This window comes from Panthera tigris, chromosome D3 (genome assembly GCF_018350195.1).
Source record: "Panthera tigris isolate Pti1 chromosome D3, P.tigris_Pti1_mat1.1, whole genome shotgun sequence".
Lineage (NCBI taxonomy): Eukaryota > Metazoa > Chordata > Mammalia > Carnivora > Felidae > Panthera > Panthera tigris.
In genome coordinates this window covers 91,047,710-91,073,425 of record NC_056671.1, presented here as the reverse complement: position 1 = coordinate 91,073,425, position 25,716 = coordinate 91,047,710, and the positions used below count along the sequence as shown (strand labels likewise).

The 25,716-nt window shown below is 55.5% G+C and overlaps 1 protein-coding gene and 1 long non-coding RNA gene across 8 annotated transcripts in view; both read left to right on the top strand.

The window, feature by feature from the left end:
• Positions 1-25,716, top strand: part of ZNF516 (zinc finger protein 516) — a 125,292-nt gene that overhangs the window by 57,158 nt on the left and 42,418 nt on the right. The gene's annotated exons all lie outside the window — the stretch shown is intronic.
• Positions 574-2,203, top strand: LOC122232605. The gene is made up of 2 exons (XR_006209964.1): positions 574-1,616; positions 1,741-2,203. It is a non-coding gene; the product is annotated as an uncharacterized LOC122232605 (long non-coding RNA).

Genomic DNA, 25,716 nt, shown 5'->3' with positions numbered 1-25,716 from the left:
GGAATGGATTCGAATGCTGCTCCTGGATCTAGAGAAACTTTCCACTATCAGATTAATTAAAGGAAACCTTTTTTATTTTTTTTTATTTTTTTTAAACGTTTATTTATTTTTGAGAGAGGGAGACAGCATAAGTGGGGGAGGGGCAGTGAGAAATAGAGAGAGAGAGGGGGAGAGAGAGAGAGAAACAGAATCTGAAACGGCCTCCAGGCTCTGAGCTCTCAGCATAAACCCCGATGTGCGGCTCAAACTCACGAACCGCAAGATCATGACCTGAGCCAAAGTTGGATACTTAACCGACTGAGCCACCCAGGTGCCCCAAGGAAACCTTTTTCTCGTGACACGTTCTTTGTTCAGTGTTGCCGTGTACTTGTGTGGAAAGCTCTGATTGTCACATTACCTTAATTTCCCCAGAAAACTGCGTTCCAGCAGCCCTCAGTGCTGACCAGAATGGAAGGGCAAAGTAGTGAATAAAATTCAGCCAAATATAAAATACGTGACAAGGCTAGATTTCATCGTCCATGGGGAAGGTGACATGACGCTGATAGAAAGTACACATTTGGAGCTCACAAAAAACGTGAAACCTTTAAATTAGGGAAGAGGAGCATTGAAAGGACCTGTAACGCATGTTTATAACAACGAACATTTCCAAACCCAGAGCAGAGTGAGGGCGCTTCGAGGCCATCATGAGGACGGGGGGTGTTCTTTCACAAGTAAATAAGCCAAAGCAGAATTCTGCCCAGGAAGCATGGGGGGTCATTGAGGAATGATGGACCCTGGGCGAGCGTGTCTTGAAGGGTTTGGTTCCCGACTGTGCTATTGTGAGAAGCACCCTTGGGTGGCCCTGCCTAGTCTTGGGCCATCACGTGTGTCTGGACCTGCCTTCAGGCAAAACACTGAGGAGCCCGGGTCCTTCCTACCTTTTATTTGTATATTGTTTCTGTTAGAACTTACGTGGCTACCCAGGTTTTGACCAGTTCTTGTTGTTCTAAAGTCTCCTGTCACATCAGATCCGTGATCTCGTGAGCCTGTTCCCTGTGTAGAACTTTTTAATTGATCGCAAAGCCCCATGTGTCAGATGAAGTCCTGTGAAATCACAGATATTTGTTTGTGATCGACACAGATGTCAAACCCTGCTCAACCGCGCGGCGGAATAGGTTCCTAGAACAGGTGCTGCGGTGTTGTACGCAGCTTGAAGAATTAAGGAGAGAGTTTCCAGAATTAAGCAAGATAGCCAAGGAAAGGAAAGATAATTAAAGGACAAGACACATTGAGTTCAGAAAGCCCCCATTTGCCTCGCTTCCTCTGCTTATGTCCTCCCTCCAGGCCAATGGTCTCGGATGTGAGGGCTCATCTTACTTCCATCATAATTGAAGGATGATCCCTGGTCTTCTAACTGTGATGTGTTAGTTGCGCACGTGCGGGGGACTGGCTGGCGGTCCCTGACTGTGCCCTGGTGGGTGGGTGGGGGGGGGGGGCTGCCTGGGTCATGCAGCTGGCAGAGAGGTTAGACAGCCACACTTCTCCGTTTATTAGAGCACAGACGGTCATCGGAACAGCCTAGGAAGAAACGTTTGTATACGTCCACCCCGTGTCCACCCGTTGTAACGGGATTTAAGGTGAACGTAGCTGGCAGACGTCGCTGTGGCTGCGGGGGTCTGCTGGGGAGGGCTCTTTGCCCCCGGCGGCTGCACCTGCTGAGACGGGCAGCTTGTAATACTGCTGACTGAGACTTTGCTTCAGGGTAGAGCAGAAGGAACTCTCACGGAACGCTCTGTTCCCACCGTGCTCCTGGCCACATCCGCTTGAGATGTGCATCCCCAGCGGCGAAGCCGGGACCCACGTGGCAGCCCCGCACGGTCTGGTCTCCGACACAGATTCGGTGATGGGAGGGACTTCTGTCTTCACGCAGGACGCCAGCCTTGGCCGCAGCAAGAGGCTGAACAGGATGGAGCAGATCAAGGGGTTGTGGATCAGGGAGGGGAGGCCAGGGGAAACCCCAAGTGTAGACGGGACCTGACAAGATGCGGTTTACTGGGGCGGAGGGGAAGGAAAGCAAGCTCATCTGGGGACGGTGTCATCCAAGACTCAGATCTTTGACGGGTGGATGCAGGGAGCGGTAATCCTGAGGGGGTCTCGGGGGTCTGGGGGCGCTCTATTCCAGACGAGCTGGTGGGGTCGCTAAAAGTAAAAATCAATGCAGTCACCAGGCGGTCCATTCATTCTTGCTTTGCTCGGTTTCTCCATCACTCTGGCAACCCGGAGGTCATTTTCAGAAATCTCTAATAAATGTCCACAAACTGGCCGCTGACCGTGCAGGAAGTGCAGCTGTGACATGCTGTGACATTGGTGTCACGTGCCAAGCTGTAAAGTGCGAGCTGCTCTCCCCTGTACGGCCGGTGCCAGGCCCAGTGTGGCTTCTCCCGAGGCTTTGTTTCCACCAGTGGTAACACCGGGGTGGGGTCTGGTGAGAGGGAGACTCCCGTCTGCACAGAGCTGCAGACCGGTCTCTTCCAGATTACAGAAGAGAGCCCGAAAATGCCTAGCAGATTAAACGTGTGAGTGGTAACGGTTCTCTTCGTGGTCTTACGTGATGCCGAACACGGAGGAACTTGTTACGAGTCGGAAACCCTCCTGTGAAATCGGGGTGCTTTCTCACTCATTGGAGGACAACTGGATTACAATGACAATAGTGTTTGCTAGGTATGTTTTACTGTATTTTTATTCTTCGATCATTGATATCTGTGCTTGGCCTGCGTACTAACATTTGCTTGAGTATAATGCTGCATTCCCGGACCTTCCGGAATGAATTTTGCAGTCTGACCGCGAAAGGCGTCAGACTCGAGATTACACTCTGGGATTTTCTTCCTGTCACGGAGAGACACGCCAACGGGATGCATGTTCCCCGTTACAGTAAAATCAACACCACACAAGAATTTGGGTTTGTTAGCATAATTCAAACGCTTGATTTTATCTCCCGGTCTTGTTTTTTGACGCAAGGTAGGATCCCAGGAGTTTAGAGTTGGGGGGAACTGAGAGGTGTTTAGTCTGTCCCCCTGTTATCAGGAAGGAAACTGAGGTACAAGGAAGTGCCCTAGTCTGCCCGGAGCCGCGTGGTGTGTCCTGGGAAGGCGGCCTGGCTGGCACGGGAGGGCACGTGAGCCCGGATGCCAGGCTGTAACTTACCTCTTGTGCGGAGGAGCAGTGAGTTGTCTGCCTTCGACCCCCTGAGTGTGTGGTCTCCCCGTCCGGGGCTCTGGAGCCCCAGGGGGACACTGAGGCTGGCCCTGTGGGCGGGTCAAGGTGGAGGCAGCCCGCTGTGTTCTTCGTGGCGGGTGCTGGCTTCGGTCTGTCACTTGGGAGCCTGCTTGAAGAGGCCGAGTGGGCGACCCCTAAAGCCGGGATTAGTGACGTTCCCACGTTCCCATAAAGACGCACGCGCTGTGCCCGTAGAGGCTTGCTGATACGCAACAGCTTTTCCGCCTTTTCTGCCTCTGCGTCACGTCCTAAGTTCTGATGCTTTGGTCCTGCCCTGCTAGGTTGAGTCCTCCCCCATCTGCGGGGTGGGTGATGCCGGCTGGGGTGTCGGTGTTGCCTTTGCCGTCTTGTCATGCAGAGGAGCCCTGGGTGTCCTCCAGTTCAGACTTGAGCATGTGACTCCTGACTTGGAACGTCAGGGCCCCTCGCTGTAGGCGAGATCCATCCCCTGGGGGACGGAGAGAAGTCAGTTGGGTGCTCCCGCTCCGGCCCGGACGGGGTGGCACACGCGAAGGCGTGGACGGAGCCCGGTTCCGAGGCATCCGTAGAGCGGGCCGCGTGGATTTTGTTTCCGGATCAGTGTTTGCGAACCGGGGGTGGTTCCCGGGCAGCCCCGTTCACCTGGTGAGTGGGGGGACCGCGGCGCTTCCTGGCGTGGCGCCGCCGGGAAAATGCCGCCTACCTCTGAGCGCCCTGGACAGGCGCCACGCGTTCCTGCTGTATTTGCCCACCCGCCGCGGGTGTGATTGCGGCACCCCCGCTGCAGCCGTGACGTGGCCCCTGTGACTGCATCCGCCTGTTCGCACCGTTACCGGGCGCTTGCTGCAGGCACAGGTGCCGTCTGGGAGCAGGTGGGAGAGTTCAGCCCCGACCACAGCCGTGGCCTTGACCCGCCGCCCCGGTCCCCTGCCGCACCTTGTCCGGAACCCCCGCCTGCCCTCCGTGTGGCCCGAGTGTGCCCTAGGTCCTCAAAGCCCCTCCCTGCCATCGCGGCTCCAGGCCCGTCCTCCCTGCTGGGCCACCCTGGAGCCCGCGCACGTCCCTTCCGGCAGAGGGACCACCCTGGGCCTGGAATGTGTGCGTCTGTTGTGGTCTCCTGGGGTTTGTCTTGTGCCACACTGTGTCCTCGCGTCGGTGTCTGTCACCGAGTCGTGATCTCGTTGAGGGCAGGTGTTGTGTCTTGTTGGTCCTGCCCGCCCCGTGGCATCTGTGACTTGAGTGGTGGCTGGTGGCCACGCTGGGACGCATGAGGCCCACCTTGGGCTTGCAGGGAGCCACGCTGAGACCCGCGTCCCGTAGGGGGGATGTCGCACGGTGCACCGTGCTTACCGGCTGCCGCGTGTCCTGCTACCTGTGACGGCGGCCTGGACCGACCACGGTGAAGGCTCGGCTGAGAGCGAGTGTTCCCACAAATGTGTGCCTCGGGGCGTTTTAAGTGGAGAGAACCGTGTGGACGTGACCCAGCCCTGAGGCCTCCTGGGAGAGCAGGAGTTTGCTACTTCTGTGGTCCTTCTGGCCAGTGTGACTCTTGGGATCACGACTTGGAAGTTGCCTTTCTCGGGACTCCGGCCCTCCCCTCCCAGGCTGCTGTCCAGCCTGCTTCCAGAGCGTCACTGATGTGCGCAGGGAGCGGAAGTGGGCTGGGCCTGCCCGGTACCCAGCGCCCGAGGACACACACACACACACACACACACACACACACACACACACAGCCCGTGCCGCCCCAGACCCGGCACAGCTCTTGCCCGGCGGCTTGGGAAGCAGTGACTGAGGTCACCGTGTGCTTCCCGCCTCCCTGCGTCAGGTCCCTGGCAACTGCCCCTCAGCACAGGTGGTGGGCATGGCGCCCTGGGCCTGGCCCCTCCAAGGACAATCCCGTGAGCGCTGGCGGCCACTGGTCAAGACGCTGCTCACCCATGTGGCCTGAGACGGGCAGGGCCCTCCTGTCCCGTCATGGAACCCAGGTCATCAACATGCTCGGGGAGGACCTCATCGCCCCGTGGCCGCTGCCTGGTTTGCATTCTGCTTGGTGGGCCTGTGCGTGGTGGGCACACTGAATTACTCAGTGAGTTTAGACTCTCTTTCTTCAAGTGTTTAGCTTTTATTTGGTAAGCGTTTTAGTTGTGTGCTCCTCTTTGGCACGGATTCTTAACGTTTCATTTATAAGTTGAGTTGTTTTTTTTCTTTTTGACGTTTCTTAATTTCCTGTATGCCGGACCTAATCTGAGGCCGGTTCTTGGTGAAACCTTGGTACGCTGCTGATAGGATCAGTATTTGCACACACGGTTTCCATACGTAATTTGCATAGTCTGTGCATATTCAGACAGATTGCGGCTTTAGATCTGCCTTTTACTAGAAGTAAAACGTGAGGTGTCCACTTCTCCAGATAAAGGCTTAGAAGGTCGTAGTGTCACGACTGGAGTTTTACCTGATTCGGTAAGCGGTCGGCCTGATCCTGTGCGTTTGAAGGATGCCTCGCCTCCTGTTTTATTTACAAAGGCAGACGTTGACTCGAGAGAAGTATTTTCACAGATTAGTAAGACATTTGGGCCGACTGCAGGCTGCCAAATGCGTTCTTGGAGAAGCGAGCCGGATCTGAGCATCACTCCTGTTGTCTCTTCCCGACTACAGAAGAATTACTTTCGGCACGGTGAATAAACCATTCCACGTTGACTGTGATTATCGTTTTTATTTAACATTCTCTTGGGTTATGGAAATACCTCCTCCAAAGTGATAATCGAGCGACACCCTTTGCTGAGCCGGCCATCCTGTAGAACATTCTGCCTTTGTCTGAATGTAACACTTGGGAGCCGCCCTTCCTTGGAAGTCGGGAAACCAGGTTGCTCCTGCCCGTGAACTCGGGTGGGTGAGTCCAGGGAGAGCGCCGTTGGGATAGCTCGGTAGTTGGCCCGGACACCTGGAGAACATGGTTTGTGAGAGTGAAACGATCGTGTTTCCATTTTCCACTTCTGGCTGCCACCGTGACTCGTCTGTCATATTACTGGTTTTTAAGAAATTGATCACTACACAATTCATGGGATACGATGTATACTGCTTATTTTGGTATTCCATTAGAAATTGACAGCAGTGGAGTGGATTGAAAATTTCCATCTTAAAGAAACATCAGGTGCTGTATTTCCTGAAATGATGAAGTACAGTAGGGGAGGGCCGTGAGGTTGAGACGAGCCATAGACCCTTAAAAGCTGTTTTTATTGTAAACATCCTTAACTGCTGGAGAAGAATCCACGAGAGCCTCAAAGAGCAGTCCCGTGTGTCACCGGAAGATGACCGCCCAAGTTCCTGAATTTTCGGTATTAAAGGAAGGGCAGAGTTCCGATGGGAGATTTTGGGGACTCTGAACGCGAAGAAGGTTCTGGACAGGTTGTGTGCAGAGTGTCTGCAGTTTCCATGGCGATAAGCCTACACACCACTTAGAAACAAATTCTTGATATTGTTTTGAAACCCCAGTTACAAAAGGGCATCATGCTTGCGCGTTAGTCGTGAATAGATAAAATCGCTTCTGCAGGACTGCCTCCCAAGCTGGACGGCACTTGGCAGACGTTGGAGCCTCCGACCTTCTAAATAGCCCCTGTTCTGAACACTTCTTTTCCATTCTAGGTCAGAATTTCTCTCTCTCTCTCTCTCTTCCCCCACCCTTCTTGAATTAAAGATCTTTTCCTTTGAATTTTAAGATCCGATGGGGGCGGGGGCTGCTGTGGCTGTTTGGAAGACTTTTCGGAGCTGGCCCGCACCTGTGAGCTGGCACAGCGCGTGTGGGTGGAGGTGACGCACTGGCCGTGACTTCCCGTCACCCACTCATCCGGCGCCACCCGCCCACGCAGCCGGCCACTGGTCATTGTGTCCCCTTAAATGTTCAGCCCCCGTGCTGTCCCCTCCCTCTTCCTCCAGTCAGACGGGTGAAGGGCAGTGCAGGATCCAGGGCATCATGGAACCCCAAATACCTAGCAGGGGTAAGTCATGACGTTGGGGGGCAGTGGACCCACGTGGCTGTAGGTCTGGTCTCAGAGGACACCTGTCCTTGCCTTCTTTTTTCTGTCCCAAGGCCAGAGACGGAACCCCAGACCGTGGCCGTTGGCCACAGGAGCTCCAGGAGCAGAGTGTCCCGTGAGCCTCCCGCAGGGAGAGCCCTGGCGGCCGTGTGAACTTGTCACGTCTCAGCTCCTTCCGGTGCCCTTGGTGGTGGAGGAGGGCCTTCCAGGGCAACTTAGGGCCCCTGGCCCCAGTTCTCTTGCCTTGGGACTGCTCACCCCACCCTCCCCAGGCTGTCCCTTCTCCCGAGGCTGCCTCCTGGCCCTGCGTCCCTCGTGGGGACGGCGGTGGGAGGTGGAGCAGGGACGTTGCAGGGGCCGGACCGCGCTGTGCTCAGGTTGCTGATTTGAGGATTCCGTTCTCCTCCAGAAATCCTGCAGGGGTCTTTCTTTCACGAACACACGCCGACTGCCAGCAGTCCAGGCCCTCCGCGCACAGACAGACCGTCCTCCTTGACTGCCTCTCCCTCGCCTGCCTCCGCTACCACGGCGACTTCTGTTTTGTCCTCTGCAGGCCTTTTGTGTGTACTCACACCCGTTGGTGGGTAGGCATACGTAGACTTTTCTTGTTGAGCTACCTAATAAGCCTATCCTACTTGTTGTGCTCTGATGCTTGTTTTCCATCTAATGACATGTCTTGGAACTCCTCTGCGTCGACAGAATGTCTCTGCCTTGCCGTTGAACTGCCTCAGAGTGGAGCACGATCGAACTGACTTGCCCGTTGATGGATGTTCAGGCTGTTTCATGACAGATAGTGCTGCAGGAAAGTTGCTGGTAACATAGATCATTGAGACCACTTAGGAGATCTTCGAGACCAACCTCTTGAGTGACATTGCCGGTCTGGGGGGTTTGCACGTTTTCTGTTTCTGTGGATGCAGCCAGGTAGGTTGTGATAACCCTCATACCCACCAGCAGCCCGTGAACACGTGCAGTCATGCTGGGAATTACAAACTTTCGACGGCTGCTCATCTGAAAGAAGAAGAATGTTCATTTTTTTTTTTTTTTACATTTATTTATTTTTGAGAAACAGAGTGAGACAAAGCATGAGCGGGGGAGGGGCAGAGAGAGAGGGAGACACAGACTCTGAAGCGGGCTCCGGGCTCTGAGCTGTCAGCACAGAGCCCGGCGCGGGGCTCGAACCCACGAACGGTGGGATCATGACCTGAGCTGAAGTCAGACGCCCAACCAACTGAGCCACCCAGGCGCCCCAGAACTGTTCATTTTTTCCTTTATTGGCTTTTACACGTGACTTAGAAAGACATTCCCTACCCCACTGTTCAAATGTTTTCATTCACTAAGTCTAGTTTGCTTTATTCCAGTGGCTTAGTCCCCGTGGAACTGTTGACGGATCCTGTGAGGTATTTTTAACTTTTTCCCACATCGCTCTCGCGTTTTTCCAACACGCCCAGTCATCAGTCTTGATTCTACAGACTTGAAGTAGCAGCCTTACCGTGCGGGGACATCCCCAGGCCCACGTCCTCACCCAAGCGTTGTGAGGCTTGGTAAACCTTGGTCGTAACCCAGTAGGTGTAGGTGTTAGTCTCTGAGGATTAGAGGTTCAAGGAGGCTTTCTCAAGATTGTACCGGTAATGGTGTGGAAGCCGAGACGTGAGTCCCCGGTCAGTGCTCGTGCTGTTGTTCAGGTGGGGAGGGGAGGCAGGGAAGAGGCTTCCAGGAGGAGGGAACAGGGTCGTGCTCTGTGCGTCCTCAAGCTGTGCCCCTTCTCTCTCTGGCTCCTGGGGGGCCCCGACCCTCCCCTTTGCAGCCGAGCTGTGCCCCAAAGCCCCCCCACCCGCAGCGGGGCCTCGAGCCGGGGCGCAGGGGTGACGGGTCTGCAGCCCGCCCAGGGAGGATGCTGGACCACCGTCAATGGGTGCTGCAGGCGGGTCCCCGCTTGCACGCGTGGGACCTGGGAGTCCGGGGGATCCCAGAGGCCCCCGCCCGCTGCAGACTGTCGTTGAGTGCCCGTGGGTCGCGTCTTTTGAAGGTAACGGCTTCTCCTCTGTTACCTCTGAATGCATTCTACTCTTCCCAGAGAGTTAATGATCCTGCACGTAAATGACAAATCATTTTTCTCTTCACACGTAGTATTTGTTTGTTTACGTCCGCATTTACACGTGCTTTGGGCCGTGTGTCTGACTCACACTGTGCTTCATTTGAAGTAATTCATTCGAATAATGTGCTTCAGATAAGAACAAGTCAGAGCGGCCAGATTTAGTAAGTGAAAAGGGAAGACACCTGTTAAGTTTGGGTTTGAGATAAGCGATGAATGCAAACTGTTTTTTAGCATGTGTGTGTCCCATGCGGTATTTGAGACCTGCCTGTGCGAAAAATTATTTGTCCTTTGTCTGAAACTCGGGTTACCTGGATAGTCCCGTATTTCGCCTGCAGAGCGTCTCTGGTGAATCTCCCCGGGCGCGTTGCTACTCCCATGCAGGCAGGAGAAGTCTAGTCTTGGGTCCAGGCCTGCTGGTTGGCCGGTTCAAGCCTGCTGAGCGGCTCTTGGGCGCGTACTACCAGCCAGGGGTTGCTGGCTACCTCCCGCCAGCGAGCGTTCCAAGAATAGTTAGCCGAGGAAGAGGAGGGGACCTTGTGGTGGCGTTTGCTCTCGTTCTACAGTTCACACTCGCTGATAATTGAAGCACGTGTATTGGTGCTCCTGAGGGTCAGAACAGCGCTTGTAGACGAAGCGATTCAAGAGCGAGTGAAAAGTAGCCTCAGTCTGTGTGCTTGATAAGAAAAGCAACGTAGCAGTTTTCTAACACAGTTGTGCACCGCTTTGTGAATCAGGGTGCCCTGTTCTGTTCGGGTGCGTCGTGCGGGGTGAAGGAACCTCGACGGTTGACGTTTCCTTCCAGTATCCGACGCCCTGAGGGATAATGCTGCAGACAGCGCCTCTTTGGCTCCGGTGTTAGTCATCAGACTGGAAAGTTCTGTCGTGTTTGCAATTTTGTGGGTGCCGTCTCGGTGCCATGGCTCTGCCGGTGTCCCTGGGGATTTCAGGATCCTTGGGGTGGCCTGGGGGGCCGCAGCCTTTCCCTGACCCCAGGGGGACGTGGGCAAACCCGGTGTGATCGGAGCCCTGACCTCTGAAACCTAGGTCACGTGCGTGGGCCTCTCCCATTAATTCAAGGTAAAAAGGGACCCGAGAATCTTTTATTCAGATCGTACTTGAGATCTGGAGAGACGCTTCGTGATCACAGCGGTCCATGATCTCTAGGCTGTGATTTTCGCAAATGATAGGATGTGGTCCACGATCCACTCTGGCTCCCCCAAAGTAGTGTTAGGAAGTCGGGTGTGGTGTGGTTCACGTGGTGGACGGATTTCTTCTGGCTCTGCGTGGGGTTTGTCTGTGTGATCTGTCCTTCCTTAGTTTCGGTTTAAACAAATACTAAGTAAGCGCGTGTGAGAAAACACCCACGGGCAATCGCCCTTCCCCGGGAGCTAGCTGTCTGGCGTCGAGCTGGGAAGAGATACCGGCCCGTTCGCAGTAGATTCCACGGCGCGGATGAGAGCACTGTGGAAACCGTGGGCTCCTCCTGTTCCAGCTGCACAGACTAGGCAGAGAGATCGTAAGTGTATTTTAAGAGGTGGGTCTGTAATTGAGATGGAAGGTTCTGGAGCCTGATGTTCCTTGGAGATAAGGCCTTCGTGCGTGGGCGGAAAGTCCTCACTTCACCTGAATGCCTTTCGGAGGTGAGCGGTATCCCCTGCCAACACACGACTTGTCCTGTCTTGTCGCTTACAGGGCGTGTGAGGCCGTGTCCCGCGGGGTCACGCTCAGCGGGCGCCTGCCTGGTCTGCCTGCTGGGGCTCCCGGTTCTCCCCCCACCCCGCGGCTCCTGCAGTCTTCGAACTGCCTCCCAACTGGTTACTTTGATTCGAGATCGTGCTCGTTTTAACCGTTGCACCGAATCTCTGACTCCTGGGTTTCCGAGAACAGTGGCTCCCTGTCACGTCACATATCTCAGGTTCGGCCCTGCCCCTGTGCGGTCCCCACAGGCCGACCGCGTTAATGGACGGTCAGGGCCCAGCTGGGCGGGGAGCTCGGGGTTTCACCCCTTTCCTCCCAGTGGAGACGCTGGGACACAGGCCTGCGGGAGGACGGCACCTCTCAGCACGGTGGGGACGGCGCGCCTCCTGCTCTGTCATGACCTCTCTCGGGCCACTGACCTCCGTGTGGCCTAGGCCCTATTTAAATCGCTCACGTAGCCATAGTTTTACCTAAACTAACAATAATAATCGAGGATAGTCCGGTGTATTACTTAACCTTCAAGATTAAAAAAAAATCTCTGCCTTGAAATGGTCAGAGTTCGACAGTTTGATCATGCACGACCTAGGAGAGCCCGTGGTGACTTGGGGGCCAGATCCAGCATGGAACTAAGATCTCTGGAAACTTCTCCCTATGGAAAACTCTTCTTCTCTTTGAAAAATGTCTGTTCTCTGGCACCGCACGTGCTTTTTTATTGCCAGGAAAGTGAAAGAAACCACAACGAGAAAGTACGCTCGGGACCCCGTTAGATCGGAGGTGTCGTTTGCCTGTCCCTCCTGTGCCATCTGCCTCGGCTGCTGTGAAGACACCAGCAGTGCAGAGCGTGGACCTCGTGTGCCCAGGGTGTCCTTCGGGCCAGCTCCTGTGTTGTCCGGAAGGTTCTCCCGAGGGCGGAGGGAGGGACCTGGGTGGCAGGGCCACGGAGTGAGAACTCCCAGGGGCTCAAACTGGCTTCCGTGGAGTCCTGAGGCACGGTGGAGCCTGACAGCCCAGGGTGACGCCCAGGGACGTATGACCTGCCTCTTCCACCCCGATGCAGGTGACCCTGACTTCCTGCCTGGACGTGGGGCCAGGCCGTCTGCACGGGGTGGCCGGGAGGCGGCGGCTGGACCAGAGCTGCGCTGCTAGGACGCCTGTGGTCCCTCCTGTGTCTTTCAGGGTTGAGGACGACCTGAACGTCACCTCAGGCTGAGTCTCCAGCTCCCTTTCCTGAACTCCTTCCAAACTGCCTTCCTTTCTTGAACGTTTCTGAATCTGTTGTCGTCCCTGAACACGGATGGTGCACGTGAGAGTCCGTGGCTGATGCCTGTTGGTCTGTGAAAAGGGAGCCCGAACTGTTCGATTAGCAGGGAATTCTCAGAAAGGGTCCGTGTACAGGTGCTCAGGTCAGCTACGGGCGTTCACAGGAAGCTTCTTGGTTCTCTTCTGCTGGTCTCCTTTTAGGCGATCACCCCTGCATTCAAGACTTGTGAAACAAGCCTGGTGTTCGTGTTTCCAAAAGATTGCGGTCTGTGAAAGCTCAGTTACCTTTGGCGCTTTCGTGGTGCACGATGGCATTTGTGGACTAGCCTGGGAGCTTAACCGCTGAGTGTGAAATTTTCTGATAAAACGCATTTTTATTTTTGAATAGCTCATAAGTATCTTTTAAAGAAAAGAACATAAGGCGCATTGGGGAGGTATAACCCCGCCCCCCGCCCACATTGTCAGGTGTGGGAAGCACAGACTTTATAGGCACAGGAATTGATTTTGTGGCCGACTTCTTTTGATCGTGTCTCAGATTTAGAATATTTGTGCAGGCATCTGGGGTTTTCCGTGCAGTAACGTAACCCCCTTGCCCCCGTCACGTAGGCCCCACAGGAGCGTGTCGGACACACACAAGTGAGAAAGGCACTTGCCCCTGACTTCAGGGGGCCGGGCTCCCTGCTGTGCCTGGCACTTTCCGGATGTTCCCGGCTCAGCAGGCCGCCTTTCTGGATCTCAGGTGTGAGATGCCACGCAGAAGCAGAAGGCGGTGGGCTGGTACACGGGGCGGGTCGAGGCGGGTGCGCCGAGGCCTGGAACACGCATCCCCGGCGGGCTTCCGTTCCAGCCCGGCGCGGCGTGGGGGCGGGGGAGTAGGAACACGTGACCTAAGAAAGAGCCTGTGCAAACGCAGGGACCGTCCTGGGCCCCGGGTGCCTGGCTGGGTTGACCTTCCCCGACTCACTTGTCCACCGTGTCCAGCACACGGCGGTGAGTCCCCGGCCCTCGGGCAAGGAACGGACGTGGAAAGGTCCGTGTTTGGGAGACGACCGGTACTTTCGCTGTGCGTGTTCTTGTGGGCACTTAGGTACCGTTGTAGTACGTGGAGTTTAGTCATCGTGCAGGATGCGGATAAGGAAGGAGGAGGTGCTGTCGCTGCCCAGAGGTGATTGGGGTTGGCATTTTGGTTCTGCTGTACCTTTCTAGGCGTCTCCTTTGTCTGCAGTCTTCACGTGCATTTAGCACATGCGTACCCTGCGTGTGCTGTGTGGACATACAACCTGCGCACATCTGGAGGATAGTGGTTTTACGGACCTTCTTCGAACTGACTGCCTCATGACCCCGTGTGTATAGCCCAAGGTGCACTTCGGGACAGTCGACTCCCCCAGGGTCTCAGAAAGCCGAGATGCAGCGCCTCTCTGGCGTTCCGGGGGCGGGGCTCGCAGCACAGGGGGCGGGGCTCGCAGGACCTAAAGGCTGTCACTTAGCGACGGCTTCTCCCAGAGGACGCGCTTTATTGGCGAGGCTGTGGGACATCCACGTGGCACCGCGTCCGAGCGGCCGCTGGCTCCAGCTGGACTCCATCGCCGGCTGGAGGAAGCGGGGTCTCCCGGGTCCCCACCCTTCTCCGCAGCGCCCACACGTCCGGCTGTCCCCGAGTGTGTGCGTGGCCATGTTCATGTCCAGCAGAGGGCGCTACTGTCCTCACCTGCTAGCAACGTCCTTCTGCCGTTACCAGTTTTACAGCTGAATCCTTTATATGTTCTAAAGCGATTGGACTTTTTTCTCTTGCTTTTAGCATTGTATTAAAGGTTTCCAAGGGGAAAGTAGAGGTTACTTGCACTTAAAATGAAGCTATTGCTGAAAGATTTTTGTTTCCATCTTAATTTTTTTTTCACATGTAGGGTGAATCCGAGAAACCCAATCTTTTTTTTTTTTTTCTTCCTGTTTTTGATTTTATGTCTTAGCTCAGCTTATTTTAGTCAGTGATCTGGGTGAGTTACCCTTAGTGAAAGATGCCTTGCCCACTAGTGAAATGTTGGGGATTCCCCCACAAAAGCATTGAGAAAGGGCAATTTAAAAATACCGTGCTTTACGGCCATGTTTATTTTATCAACAAGCTGCTTATAATTTGATTTTAAGAATTCACGGTTGTATTTGCTAGGCTGTTCTGCGTCTTGATAACTGGCAAAGCTGTAGGGTTTCATGTTTAATAGGGGCTCCTGGGTGGCTCAGTCAGTCAAGCGTCTGACTTTGGCTCAGGTCATGGTCTCACGGTTCGTGAGTTTGAGCCCCACGTCAGGCGCTGTGCTCCAGCTCGGAGCCTGGAGCCTGCTTCGGATTCTGTGTCTCCCCCTTTCTCTGCCTCTCCCCCGCTCACACTCTGTCTCTTTCACTCTCAAAACTAAATGTTAAAAAAAAAATCTAAAAAAATAGGTGACCACTCTTTTGTCTTCTATATATTTAAATATCACTCCTCTTCCCAGGTTGAGGTGATGTAAATACTGACTTAGGAATTTCTGACACTTATGCAGAAAATCAGTGACATCAGTAATTCCGCAAAAGGGACTGTGAATTTTTTTAGGAATAAGAAGAAAATTTTTAACGCAGTAGTTTTTCTAATTGAAGGCTACCGAGTTAATATAATTAATTACATCAAAAAAGGGCGAAAAAAAAGTCCTTTCAAGTTTTATTACTTCTTGGCTGTAAGTAGACAAGAAATCCCAAATAAATTGTGAGCCAGCAGGTTTCCATGAAGGATCACTTAAGGTGATTGCCTGAGATAATGAAATTGTCACCGGCTTATGCACCTCTTTAAATATTTCAACAAAGCATGTGCTGGAGAGATTGATGCACGGATTGTAGATACGCTCGGGAGAGACAAGAGTTGTGCATGTTTTCAAATTGGGTCAAGACAGAAGAGTTTTCAGATTTTAAAAGTTTCATAAGGTTCCTGGGGTCACCCTCATGGCTTTGGTTTCTACATTTTCATGGGTTAATAAAACTTTGAAAGGGCTAGGGGTGTAGAGGAAACGGTTGCAGGCTACAATCGTGCCCTGAGATCGGTGCCCGTGTGGGGACGAGGGAGAGAGAGCCTGCTCTTTGAAGCTGGAAACGGGGACCAGAAGAACCGCGTAGTACTTGTCCCCGAGGAGAAGCACTCAGAGTTCAAAGGCGTCTCCTGGAGAGCGTTTGCCAAGTTCCATCAAATGGTTGCAAGCTGAGGAGTGTTGGGAAAATCTGTTTATTTCTCTGTATCACAGACCGTCCTGACCCTGGGTTCTCGGAGTTACTTATTCGGGTCTTTTGGGCTCTGTTTGCCAAGCGTAAGAACGGCGCGAGACTCCTGCCTTCGTTTTTCTTTCCTTTTTGTTTGCATGTTCACGGCACCTGTAATTGAGGGTGAAGCGCCCCCATTTAATTTGGAGGAGGGAAAGTGTAAAAGTGAAGGGGAGTGTGTGTGTGTGTGTGTGTGTGTGTATTTTTATATTTTTCAATGTAGAATCCACACAGGAAGGAGGCAGTATTTAAGAAGAGGAGGGAAATGTGTGTTTTCAAAGGTAATGATTTTTTTTTTTTTTTGCCAACAAGAAAGTTAGAAAGTTATGGTTCATATGAGACTTTAGACCTTAGTCTCCATCACAACAGAGGTCCAGGCGTGCGGTTATTAAAGAGGGTCTTCGGTTTACCGCTCAGATATTCACATGTTTCAGATGAAGTCTGAATGGGAAGTGTCCGTGAGCTGGTGGTTTCTGTTTTGGGAAGCTTACGGAAGAATCTGAACTGCAGTGTTCTAAGCTGGCGTTTGGGCTGGGAGTAAGTTTTGTGATTTCAAACAGGATTAAATAATTGACTAAAAACCCCCGAACCCCCAAACCGTAAATTTGGACAGTTTACAGATCTTGTCCTTGGTTATTAATAGGGAAACTGATGGCTTTTGACGTCGTCTAAAACAGGCGCATCGTCCCAGGTTGGCTGTGCCCGAGGACAGACGCATGGAGGCAGGGCAGGGGCTGGGGGGCTGTGTCAGGGGCTCTGCCTACACAGGGCAGGCGCGGTGCGGTTCTCCCTGCTGTGTGATGCCCAAGAACACGCTCTTCCTGCAGAACTGGCCGCCTCCAGCAGGACTGAAGTGTGGTGTCCAGCTAGGACAATCTTAGTCCCTTCCTGAGATGTCTTCCTGCGGAGTGAGTTTCATTCCCGAGTTAGCACCGGTCTGTTCCAGGACTCTTTTCTTTCCTGTCGGTGAGATGCGGCCATTCAATGTGTCGTGCTGGAAGGTGACCTTTCGCTCAGAATCGTCCCCCGGTCGGTGTGGAAGGCTATCCTGTTGGAGTCCGTTTACTCTGTTAGTATCAATCAGTGAATTTAGTTTCCAGTTGTCGATGAAGGTTCCTACCAGTAGATTATTGACTCATTTGCAAACTGACCTCGTTGGTCGTGGAAACTGAAATGAGTATTGAAACCCCCCCCCCCTTGCATGTGTATATGAGTCACCAGATGCACAAAGCCTATCTGCATACACGCACTGTTTGCCTTCACCTCTAGTGGTGTATATGGTGAGAGGCCGTTTGCCCAGTGATCAGCCTACTTTTAAAACCTTACGTAAGCTTTCAAAAAAAAAAAAAAAATTCCCTGAATGGGGAAAATCACAGCTAGTACTCCAACTTTAAATAAAATTATTTTTTTAATGAAGTCTTAAGTATGTTCTGGTATGCTACTCCAGAAAAAAAAGGCCAATGACTAGTTTCCGAGTAAATAGGATTTTTCATTGCAGGATTGTAAGCAGTCAGTAATGCTGAAAGCCAAACGATAATGAATGATCGAGCTTATTTAATTATATGGGAATATGTGTATATATGTATATGCAAGTCCTTAAACCCTGTTAGAAATAACTTTAAAGTGAATTTGTTCAGAGTAAGGGCAAGGGATAATTTTAAAAAAATGTTTATTATTTTTGAGAGAGTGAGAGAGAGAGAGAGACAGAGTGCGAGCGGGGGAAGGGCAGAGAGGGCAGGAGACACAGACTCTGAAGCAGGCTCCCGGCTCCGAGCTGTCAGCACAGAGCCCGACGCGGGGCTCGAACCCACAGACCGCGAGATCATGACCTGGGCCGAAGTTGGACGCTCAACCGACTGAGCCACCCAGGTGCCCTGGGATAATAGGTTTTGATGCGCTATCAGAGTTTCTCAAAAAAAAAAAAACAAACCCTTTTTTGTTTCCACTTTTAATTTTTTAAACATAAAAGTTACGTAAACTCCCTGATGCGATTTGGTATTTCTATAAACTTGAATAGTGTCATTTAACGAAACCATTTCACAAAACCTTTTCCATAGGCTGATGCTCACTGGCTTCACATACATAAAAACTGTGTTGGAACATTTTTGTTCGCAGCGTTTCATGAAGATTTTTACTGTTCACTAATATCGTTTGCATCATTCTTTAAAGACCCATTGAAGTTTTCGTTTTATCCAGTCGTACTTAATTCATGCCAGAGGCGGGTTAGATTAGGAGAACATTTTCTAGCTTAGCGTAAAATCGGTTCTGAGGGCCGCGGACTGGGGGGAGAGGGGTGGGCCGGAATACTTACGAGAATAGAATCAGGCCCTAGTTACGCGAAAGGATAAGTAACTCGGGAACGCCTCAAAAAGTGTTAGGAAACGACGGGAAGAATCCAGGCAGCTGGAAATCCCGCTCATCCTACAACTTATTTTTTCAAAACACTTGCCCTTTATCTTGTGCACACAGCACTGAAAAGCGAGTTTAGTTGACTGGTGCTCTTGTGGTTGCGTAGAAAACGCGGGTTATTTTCGTACTTCCGCCCTAGGACCTGCCTCTCGCCTGATGGATCCAGCACCCCCTCGTTGGCGGTGCTGCTGCAGGAGCCAGAGGCGAGGAAGGCCCCGTGCGTGCTGCTGAGGAGCTTTTGACCGGAACTGGGAGGGGGGGGGGGCGTCTCTTCATCCACAGATTATGCACACCTCACACACACACGCAGACATAAACACACAGTTGTGTTATCTGTACGTTTGGTGTGCGTGGATGTGTACGGTACTTTAAAGTCATGAAATAGCAAGATTTGGATACAAATTCTGCTTCAAGGATGTAAGAAACAAGTCTTCAGGGGCACCTGGGTGGTTCGGGCGGTTAAGTGTCTGACTCTTGGCTTCGGCTCAGGTCATGATCTCGCGGTTCGTGGGGTCAGGCCCCGAGTCAGGCTCTGTGCTGACAGCGTGGAGCCTGCTCGGGATGCTCTCTCTCCCTCTCTCTCCCCCGCTCTCCGCTCCTACCCCTGCTTGTGCTGTCTGTCTCTCACTCTCGAAATAAATAAGCTTGAAAAGAAAAAAAGAAATTGTTAATTTTGGAGGGCAAGGTTGGGGGTCGTGACGGGGGAGGGCAGAAGGGAGCCCTCCACGAGAGAGAATCTCGTGCATCTGGTCGTTGGGGCATCTAAACGGCGTGCTGTATTTCCACAGCATCACGCCTGCCCAGTCCTTCTCGTAGGACCTGGGTTTCGATGCTTCCGTCTTCCCAGACGCGGTCTCTGGTGTCAGGAGGGAGCCGTCCTAAGTGGCCTCTGCAGAGCGGGTCCCCTGCCTGACCGCTGTGTCAGCGGCAGGAGCTGAGACGTGGGGCTGCGCGGAGACAGGGGACGTTGGACTCCGTCGGGGCTTTCACGACACCACGGGGAAGAAGACGGGAAAGCAGCCAGGAGCCCCTAGAAGCACGAGCCTACCAAGGGCAGCCCGGGCCTCCGCGGTCACCCATAATTGTGCTCAGAAGGTGATGAGGCAGAAGGGTCGAGTTCCCCAAGGTGCCCTGGTCACCTGTGTCACTGGGCCCACATGTGCACACGGGCCTGGCCTCCTGCGTTTCCGTCCACAGCCACGCAGTCCTGTCCCCGTCTGCCCTCCTCTTCTGTCCCCCGTTAGTCCAGCATTCCACAGCCCTTCGGAGCAGGGCGGGTTTAAGACGTGTAGCCGCCCTGTCCCCAGGGCTGACCCACGGTCCCCGGTCAGTGTGTCAAGTGTGGATACTTGTTCTCCTTCCCCTGCAGACCGAGGGGGCGTGGAGGGCAGTCCGGGAACTCGAGTGAAGGCTGCTCGGGGTCGGGTGGGGCTTCCCGTCCTGTGGGGGGACGTCCCTGTAGGCTCCCTGTCCCCCCACGCTCAGCAGCGGGGCGCCTCCCAGGGGGTGCCGAGCCGGTCACTGAGCCGGTCTCTTCTTCCAGAGATCGTTGACGACCTGTGACTGCTGCCGTGCCTCTGGCCAGCCCTCTGCGTGGGGGCCTGCGGGCTGCTGGCACAGCCTGTCCTTTCAGAAACTCCTAGGTTTGATGCCCTCAGGTTCAGACGTTGTCCGTTTAAGGTTATTTTGAGCTCACGTTGGTCTGCGTGCCTTGCCCGCTTCCTTATCCAAGTATCAGATAATCAGAAATGGTGCCTGAAATACTGGGTCTAACGCTTCATGTTGGGAGGACGGTGCTGGTGTCCAGGAGCTGGCCGCACTGGGCCTGAGCTCAGGGGCACCTGGGTGTCACAGGGGGTAGCACACCCACTCCCCTCCCACGGCGGGCGGTGGTTCCGAGTTCAGAGGGGGTCCCCTCGTTTGACGGATGGAAAACGAAGGTCAAGGCCGGTCTCCCGAGTCCAGGGTAAGATCCAGTCTTAGACCTCGTTGCAACTGGTGCTCCCGGTGTTTGTATCGGCAGATTCTTTGGAGTTCCCGACACTTTTATTCTCATATTCTGTGCTTTCTGTGGACCGATAGCTTGTGATACGGGTTTTATAATTTTGGTTTATCTCCTTCCTCTTTCTGCCGTTTTCCCGTGTCTGGGCATACCGTCTCGTACGTGGGCTCTGATACCTGTGATCCCAAGTGATGAGCTCGAGCTTAGAACTACCCGTTGGGTTCACGTGTGTTTAATTAAAGCGGGGCCCCACTGGCCTAATGGTGTGGAAGTTTTCTTGTCCGAAGCAGGGGATGCTCGGGGTCTCGTATTTTGGAAGCTAGTCCTCTAGAATCCGGAGGGAAGGTACCGTCCGTAGCTGGTGCTCTGGCAGGAGTTTATCCCAGGGCCGCTAGGGAGGCATCGCAGAGCGTGGGAGTTTGTGCAGAATGATACATGTGGCCCCCGAGGCTGCTCTGTCCCCTGTGCTGGTCCTCAGCACGCGAGGCTGGGGTCTGGATGGGGAGGATGAACTGGAGAGGGTTCCGTGGACGGCACCGACCCAAGGGGTTCCGGTGCTCCTCAGCTGTCTCCAGAACACGATTCTAACGCCGACCGCGTGTCCTACGGGAGAGACTGTCTTAGGATCCCAGCTGCTTCTCTTTGACACCCACAAGTTAGTCCTCCGTGGACCACTAAGTTCCCCTTGGTTGACCACTCGAGACAGGAGCGTGCGGCCGGGTCGTCTCCAGGGAGCGAGCGGACAGGTGTCTGCGCTTTGCCGGATGTAGCTGGCTGTACTTGGAATCGTGAAAAAGACTTCCTCCGGGAGACTTTTTGCTGCTTGGGTGTGAGTGGTGCCCCGTTTTGGCCTGATGAACTCTGGGGGCGGAGCCTGTCCCCTGTCTGTCCTGACTCACACATCGCCAGCAGTGAAGCGCGGAGAGAGTTTCCACTCTGTCCGATAATCGGAAATCTTCAGAGGCGTGGGGCTTTCTCCTCCCTGGCAGAGCAGGGCGCTTTTGGCCGTCAGGATCCCGTGCAGGGGCAGGGACTGCTGTCCGCATCCCGGGCAGAAACGCGTACAGCACAGGGCACTTCAAGGTCGCCGGGTGGGCCAGGAGGACCTGGTACGTGCTGGGCCTCCTGGGTGGCTCCCAGAACATTCCGGAATTGTCTCTGTGCCGAAAGAAAGGAGCCACTGTCCACTTCGAAGGCGTTGCTCCTAAAACTGCTGTCCGCGGGAGAATGGATCCGTGGCATCTGTGGACCGTGGATCTGTGACCCGAGACAGGGCAGCTCTGTCCAGCTGCCTCCGTGGCCCCTTGTGGGGCAGCCAAGGGGATGGCTGTTGGGGACCCCACATTCTGCGTCCTCACCTCTGGGATCCCTGATCTTACAAAAATAGGGTTTCCGTAAATTTATAGTACGCACTCCCGCAGGGGTAACGGACACATTCGGGACAGTTTTAACTTCATCTTGTTGGGGCCTTTTCTCCCGGCCCCCCTCTTCCGGCTCTGAGTCTGTGTGTGCTTGCGGTGGGACTGTGTATGCGCAGGGTTACACCCGGTCACTGGCTGTGCACGTCTCTGAAATTAGAGCTCGCTCTCGTGCTCTGCAGACGAGGGAGATCGGGATGTGTGGAACTCTGTGTGTGTTTGGCCTTGGCTGCCGAAGGGAGATCGGCCTCCGTCCAGCAGAGCTTTCCTTCAGCGTCTTGGGCCCAGGGTTTTGTTGTGGTGGTTTCTAACCAGGTTCCATGCCCGACATGGGGCTTGAACTCACGACCCCGAGATCGAGAGTCGCGCTCTCCCGACCGAGCCAGCCAGGCGCCCCTTGAGGCACAGAGTTTATGTTGACTTTGCCTCAGTGTGTTGGGGAGAGAAAGTCTACACGTTGGCATCAGACCTCCGCGGGAGCCCTTCTGGGCACGGAGGCGGTGCCTCCTGGATGTCCGGGCGGGCTTGGGGGTGGGGGGAGTTGTTTTCTGTGGACGGGTGAGAACAGGGAACGGTCCCCGTGAACACACGCACGCTTTCCGGTTTGGAAAGGCCCCCCGCTCCATCTGTCGTGTGTCCCCGCCCCACTGACTTGCTCTCCTGGCTCCCAGTGTTGACGTTGGGCGCTTTCTGGAGAGCCACACGCAGCCTGTTTCCTCCTCGTGATCGTGGGCGCGTATGCTTCCCACCGTTAGACGGGTTTCAGCTTGGAGGTCCTTTCCCGCCGCCGACGGTGTCTCGCGTGCCGAGTCACCCCCAGACTCAGAGTTCTCGGTTGTGCCTGATGGCACGTAGAACGGACGGGTCCCTGGAAGTGTGTTGGTGTGGGACGAGACGGGGACACGGCCTTGCTGCTGACCTGACAGCTTGTGCCAGGACGCCGGTGGTCCGCCACGATGGCCGCTGGCTGTCTGCTTCTCCCCCTGAGTGTGGTTCCAGGAGTGTTCCCCGTAGAGTGATTTAGGAAGCTGTGCCTTGCTTTTATTTTGTGAATCTGCTTTATTTTACCATAAAAAGGCCGAGGGAACTGGCGGGGGGGGACAGCGGCTCTGTCTGGGACAGCTCTTCTGCTCGAAGGTGGCTCTGCGCCGACGTGGTGTTCGTGTGCATGTTGCATTTTACCCTTGGCCTCGCAGAGCGGGCATTTCCCGGTCTTACAGAGGGGCTCACTGGGAGTTAACTAAGCCGTCCTCCTTGTAAATGAGAGCGCCGGGGTCCTGACGGGTGGGTCTGGCTGCGGTGGGGAGACGCCCCTTGGGCCCGTGTGCCCGAGACTGCTTCCGGTAGGTGTGCTCCCGCCAGGGGACCGGAGGGGGTGCCGGCTGCCCTGTGCCTCTGGGCCCCCAAGACAGGGGACACCCCCTCTATTCCTGGATCATCGGTGGAGCTGGCTGGGACGCTCTGTGAGAAGAAATGTTACCGACTGCGGGGAATTTGCACGTCTCGCGGGTGTACAGAAAGTTTGGTCGAAGCCTGGGAAGTCTGATGGATGCACACAGGTTAGCGTGACTCGGGGCTGCCCTGGGAGGGGAGGGCCGGCGGGGGTGGGTGGGTGGGGGGACTGGAAGTTATTTTCACAGGCTTCCAGGCATGGGTTGGGGGCCCCGAGCGCGGGGCTGCTGGGAGTTAGTAGGTGGGGACGTCTCTGTGAGCGTGCGGGGACTCCTGTCTCGGTTGCTGCGATTGGAGAAGCTCTGTTGCGTGCGGGCGACGCCTGTGCTGACAGCCCAGCTCACAAGGGACAGAGCGGGGTCCCGCACGGGTTCGGCTAGGACTGGCCGTGACCTTCTACTGGGTGGTCCTCACAGGAGGTGGCTGGTGAGCAGATTGCAGTCTGCGCCTCTCGCGCACCTTCTCCCCGTGGGTGCCAGAAGTGACATCCGCCGAGTCAGAGGCCGGCGCCGTCCGGTTGGGGGGCGGGGAGCCCCTCACCCAGGCGGACCCCCCGCCGGCCAGCCCGGGCCCCCCACTGGTGTCCTGACGGGCGGGAGCCCAAACCGCGGGCGGCTGTCCTGGGACCCCAGCTGAGTGTGGGGAAGGGGCCTCCGTCCGCTGCGGGCGTGATGGCGTGGCCCTGCGCACGTCACGTGCTTCTTCGCGGAGTCACAAACCAAGATGGCGGGGTGCGTGAAGAGAGGGGATTTGGGGGTGTGGTTGTCTGTGTAACTCACGAATCCTCCATTGTGGTGTTTTAAACGGTCTGTGAGCAGACCCGCCGTGGGGTCACGGCGCGCGTCAGTGTCCGGGAGAGAAGAGGGGGCTGAGAAGAGCCCGGGGACGGCCCCGGCCGCCCCGGCCTCGTCTGCGGACCCCTCCGCTCTCGTCCGGATGCCGCTGCCTCGGTCTGCACACCTCGCCTCCTGGTCCGCGCGCACCGCCACGGGCCCCTGCCCTCTCCGTCTGCCGTTGTCTGCCCCTCCGGCTGTTTTCTCAGGGTCCCGCTGTCCCCCCCCCCCCCCCAGACCAGTTGGCTTTGTGGTGCTTGAGGCTCTGCTGGGCTTTCTGTCCTGCAGACGGGCCCGTGGCCACCCCAGGTGGAGTCCAGGAACTCTGGGCCGTGGCCTGGGGCTTCTCAGCTGTTGACTTTCCGGCTGGTGGCTTTGTGGCGGGGGCTGTCGTGGGCTCTGCGGGGTGTTTCACAGCGCCCTTGGCCTCCGCTCAAGGATGCCAGCGGCCCCCAACCCCAGAGAGAACCTAGAGTGTCCCCAGCCTTTGCAGGCGTCCCCTGGGGGCCAGAGGGCCGTCGGGACCCCCCCCCCCCCCGCCGTGATGAACGTGTGCGTGTGTAACCGTTGGGGACGGACAGGGTAAGTGGGGTGCTGCAGAGGGAGAACTCAGGTACACCGGGGCGGTCTGGCCGACTCTGGCCTTTCAACGGTTTGCCCCTGGAACGGCAACGGTGTGAGCGGCTGACATGTGCCAGGTGTCCCTCCACTGGCCTCCCCCCCTTAGACCTTGACGTAGCCCACGGAAGCATGTCGCTTTCCTGTTTTCCGTGGGACAGGGGAGGCCGAGCGGCAGTCCACGCGGGCCTGACCCCAGGTCTTTGCTCTTGTCTTCTGTTCTGGCTCCGGGAGAGCCCGGGTCACTTTCAAGTCCTGCCTGGGGGCGGTGGAGGGGCAGCCCTCACAGGGAGACCCGCCCTGTCCCAGCAGCCGGCGTTCGGATGCACACTCATCCCCATTTCTGCCTTCTGACCTTCATCAGTCCCCACATTACGCTGCTCTTGGGAGACTTGGGATGTGTGTTATTTTGTCATTTTGTAGACTCCTTGAGTTTTAATTTCCACTCCAGTCCTTAGGTTTTCACACGGATTGGGTGAAGTGCACACTCCTCGATGGTAAAGTTGGTCCTTTGGTCTCCGCTCGTCGCATTTAAACCCGCAGCCCCGTTGGGACGCGTCGAGAGCGTGTGTGCCGTGGGGTGTCTTCGACCCTGTTCCTTCGGGACCGTGTCCCCTGTTACCCGATGGGTTGTGTCATTGCCATTGGCCCAGGGAAGCGTGCCCTCAGGTGCTTTCGGGGACAGTTACTCCCTGTTGGTCCTGCCTCCCGCACGGCACGCCTGAGCCACGGGTTTGGAATCTTTGCGAGAGGCGGGAGGCCAGGCGTGTGCCACGGGCACCGGGGCACGGCGTTCGCTGCTGGGGGACCGCGAGGGCGGACGCGGTGTCTCCCACGGCTTGGGGGATGACGGTCTGCTGGACGCCCCCATGCACATCCCCACACGCGCACGCACTCGCACCGCGTGGGGTGGGTGGGCGTTGCAGTGCAGTGAGTCGGGACGGTGGACCTGGGGCCCCGCACAAACTGCCCTCGTTGCCCTCCTGGCTCTGCGGTGATTCCGTAGGCCCCTACGCGTGCCTCCCTGGGTCCGTGCTTCGCTTCCTGCACCCGCCGTGAGCTGCTGTTCGGTCAGCTTCATTACCAGAAACCGGTACCCGCCCGGCCGGTGCCCTGCCGAAGCCCCTGGGCAGGAGTGGAAGGCTGAGGTCCTCGCGCCTGCGACCTGGTGGCCAGCAGAGCAGAGACGTCACGGTTTCCGTCCCAGGGCTGGCGAACCCTACGCGCTTTCAGAGGCTCCCGCGTGGGAACTGGCACGCCGGTGACAAGCCGGCACACGCCGAGCAGAGGCCAGCGGGCGAGGAGTGAGGGTGCGGAGAACCGCCCGCGACCCGTCCGGGTTCTGGGCAGTTGGAAGTGCGGTTCTGAAGGCCTCAGGACGGTTGCA